Genomic DNA, 4408 nt, shown 5'->3' on the forward strand with positions numbered 1-4408 from the left:
ATACATTGTTATATATGAAGGAAAGGAAAAGCAGGACCAAACTAATAAATATTGGCAGTCAGCGAGCACCTCGGTGTGATCAGCTGTTTGTTTAGCGACAGAAGGATGGAACTGTCAGCGCATGCTCAAAGGTAAACCTGTAGATGGCAGTAATGCAACACTGGATGCCAGCTGCCGTAAAACCCAAAAGAAGAAGACGGTAAACCTGCGCATGCGCACACGGACTTCCTCTGTCTGCTTGACTGCGCAAAGCGAGCGATTTCATGCACATTATTTGCTTTCATCCCCTCAAATTAAATAGCTTCCCAGCCACAGAATGGTCTGATTTTTTTTGTGTGAGATATTACAGAAATAAACGTATTTATTTTTTTCGCCGTGCTGTTTCCATCAAATCCTGCGCTCTGATTGGCTGGCGAGTGGGTCTGTATCCTACGATATGGACCCCGGTTACGGACATCTGGTGACCCGCTCGTTCACAACAACAAACAACTTGGTAGAATTTTTTGTCAACATTTATCTTTTTTTTTTTATAAGATTTATTTATAAGATTATTAAAAATCTTATAAATGTTTGCCAGCATTTCTCAGGAGAATAGCATTAATTTTACAGCATGGATAGCGATAACGACAGTGTTCACAGCGAAAGCGAGTTTTACTACCCTGAGGAAAAAGAAATAAAAGAAAACATTTCAGGAGAAAGCTAAAAACCTGTAACTGTTGCTAACGCCGAGCAAAAACATGGCTGAATCCTGAATGACTCCTATTTGTATAAATATGGGACTACATAGGCGGCAAAATGTAGTTTTTTTTCCTGCCATGGAAGTGCACTTGTATACCGAGGAGGAAGCAATTTGCATTACAGCCGTGAATGAGGATTCAAAATGGCGGCTCGGCTCGGTTTTCCCTTTCGGGCGCTCTCGTTTTCTGTTAGAATTTGGTAAAGAAAAAAATAAATATATTATTTACCAGCTTAAGGTCGGTCCGTATGGTGAAATACCATGACCTCGGCCTTGAATACTGACCTCGGCCCAGAGGGCCTCGCTCAGTACTTTCAAGACCTCGGTCACGGTATTTCACGATACAGACCTCCCAGCTGGTAAATAACATATCACAATTACCAAATTTCAGAGGGAACTAAATTTCACTGATTTTTATGAAATCGAAAGCCCTCCAGCTTTAAATTTTCTGGTTCTACTGGTATTTTGCTTCTTTGTAGAAATAAATACTCAAAATTGGGTTTAATAGTCTTGTAATGGGCTTACTGGAATCTTATAATATGAAACTAGATGTATTTTACTATATTCAAGATATTTTAACTTCCTGTCGTTTATTTCACAGCTCTGGTCTTCAGTCAACTGCAGAATTTAAACATTTATGCAACAGAAAACTGATCTCCTAAGAAATTCTCAGAAATGAAAATGGACTAGCATGATGTAGATGGATGTTCTTTGAGATAATTAAAATCACATTATATACAGCACAACCCTGCAGGAACGCGTGTTCATTCGTTAGTGTAGCTTTTAATTTCTACTATTAGGTGTTCACATTGGGCAGAAATGTAAACTGCACAAAAAACACAACTGCACAATGTTTCTGGCACTAGTTCTGTCTGGTTTCTTCTAAACCACGACCTAATGGTTAGAGAAGCAGTTTTGGAACCAAAAGGTTCCTGGTTCGATTGCCTGGACCCAGAGGACTGGCTGAAGTGCCTTTGAGCACAACACCTAACCTCCAACTGTTCCTCAGGGGTATGGTTATGTTGTACGTCGCTCTGGATAAGAGCGTCTGTTAAATACCTGTAATGTATGAATAAATTCAGTAAAATAAGTGCGACATTTATGATTACTGGCTATTTAACATGTTACTTGCTGTATGTTGGGTGATCTGTCAAAATCTGAGCTCCGACTCCTTAATAACTATAAAAAGAGAGCGCGATTTCTAATTTGGCTGTTTTGTGTTGTTTATAGAAAGGGTCACACTGCGAGGTTTTCCTATTTAAAACCGGGACCAGCTTTGTCTCCAGATACACCGACCAAACGCTTTCCTGGTGTGATGTATCCTTCAGTAATGCTGCATCCTACTACTATCCTACTGAGACGCATCAGCACACAGTCTGGATTTGGCATTGACTGAAGAGAACTTAAGGCCAACATCTCACTGCCAAGAGGCTGTTTTTTCTTTTCATTCCAAACGGTAGCAGCCAAGCACATTATTGACGTTGTGAGGGCACGTTAAAGTTATTTTCCTAGCATCACATTTGAAGAAGCCTTTGCCCTGCCCCCCCCCCCCCCCCCCCCCACACACACACACACACAGAGACTGTATCTCTCTAATCATAACCGCAGTCAAGAGATGAGGTTTTCACTGTGGAATCTGGATGACAGTAATTCCAAGACAATTATGGTTTTGAATGGGTCTGGGTCTAGGTTTACTGCGTATTAGACACAGTCACGCTTTTAGTATTAATGGATAAGCAAACGGACACAAATCTCTTCATAACCGCACTCCCCTGATAATACCACTAAGCTGCCTTTGCTTTTTTGATGCTGTGGACTTGTAGCAGATGACAGTCACCAATTTAGGCTCTGAATAATGTCTGAATAAGCAGCAGTCTGTAATCGCTTTCCTTCCAGTGGTGATAAAAGTTGTGATGATAAAAAAAAAGATGCTTTGAGTTGCACTTTTACATCTTCAGAGAGGATTTTAGATCATGGCTGGTGTTCAGACGCATCCTGTAGCTTCCTGCTTAGACGTACAGACGCACACGATCCAAACGCGCAAGGCTGCTGTCCCAGACGTTTAGGGACACTGTGGCCAACACAAGCTGAACACAGAGCACCAGAGGCAGGAGCAGGCCAACCTGCTCACTCACAGATCCTCAATCTTATTCTGTCTGACTCTGACTGTGTTGTCCTTCTTGACAATGGAGCCCTTCTTCAGCTTTGAAGACTTTGGCAGATGTCGCCCAAAAAAACCCACACTCCTGCATAACTGTCTGTTTTTTTCTACTTAGTTATGAATAGCCAAAAGGAACTGAAGCCCCTGTATGTCTTATTGAAATGGAGTATCATTTAGCGAAACGCAGTCAGGTTTGATACTCTTTGACCCCAATTTGGAGCACCTGCAAAAATCCAAACTTCGGCAGTTTACAATCTCTTAATTGGATGGAAAACGGTCCTGTGAACTTTTGGCAACTGGCTTAATTCAGATCTGTTACAAATTACTGCTAAATAGGGGAACCTTTTTTTTTTTTCCTCCCACCCCCCTCCACATGTGCTTACAACCCAGCAATGACATCATGGTGCTCTAGCTGTGCAGACGTTGGTGGAAGTGAAACCGCACCAAAATTGAGTTGCCTGAGCTAATTTAGAGAAAAGTAAAAGCCTGCTCTCTGGTTACTTTAAGCACCACATTTGATATGGAAGGGGTGGCTTTGAAGGAGAGGCCAGAGAGGCAGACTCCTGCCCTCCGTGTGCAGTAACGAGGACTGGCGGCACCCAGCAGCAGTCTTTTATTATCCGGACACACACGGACCTCTTCCAGTGTGTGTGTGTTAACAAAAGTTCCAGGACACCCTCACACCTACACTAGCACATGTCGTGCTGGTTTCTTGTGAGCGCAGGGACTGGGTTTGGGTTTGTTTTTGTATGATTCTAAGGCAGTACTCTTGGGCTTCTTACTGCTGATCTGGTAGGATCATTTTACTTATCACGTCCAGCTCTGTTCTGGTCAGTGATGGGTTTTATTTAAGAAAGGACTCAAAATACCAGCTTCATCGTGTCATTAACCACAACAGCTGAATACTGAATCGCTGATGGTTTGTTTGCCATGCTGACCCTTACACTATTCCCTTTTTTCCTGATTCCTCTAAACAGTAAAATGTAATTGCTGTTTATACTGTATATTGGCTTATGTCATACATTTATGTCATATCCTGTGTTATGCGTGGTACATGAGTAGATAATGCAGTGACACAGCACGCAGAAACATACTCTGGTTTTCCACTTTAGAGCTGACTCCCTTCCAATATTTGTATAAAAGTGGAAGCATGTTTGTGAATGTTTAGTAGATTAATAAGATTAATAACCCCATTTGGGTCGTACCTTGAACTCTTGATGACTCCGTGTGGGTTGTGAAGGATGTACTGGATGCAGGTGATTAAAATGCCTCAGTGCCCACGTCTGGGCATGTATCCTGTTCCACTACCATTTCTTTCTGAAGATTGACATCGGCATCTCTGAGCAGGATGAGAAAGTGTGCCAGCAAATGCTATTATACCCATTTCTCCTACTGCTTTTACGCTCTGGTGTTTCCACAGTGACGAGAAAAGAAAGGGGAAAGAGCCGAAAACGGAGACTTTTAAATGTACAGTAATGCGCACAAGGCTGAGGCCCTAATTTTTAATACAA

The sequence above is a fragment of the Neoarius graeffei genome, chromosome 16, assembly GCF_027579695.1.
Source record: "Neoarius graeffei isolate fNeoGra1 chromosome 16, fNeoGra1.pri, whole genome shotgun sequence".
Lineage (NCBI taxonomy): Eukaryota > Metazoa > Chordata > Actinopteri > Siluriformes > Ariidae > Neoarius > Neoarius graeffei.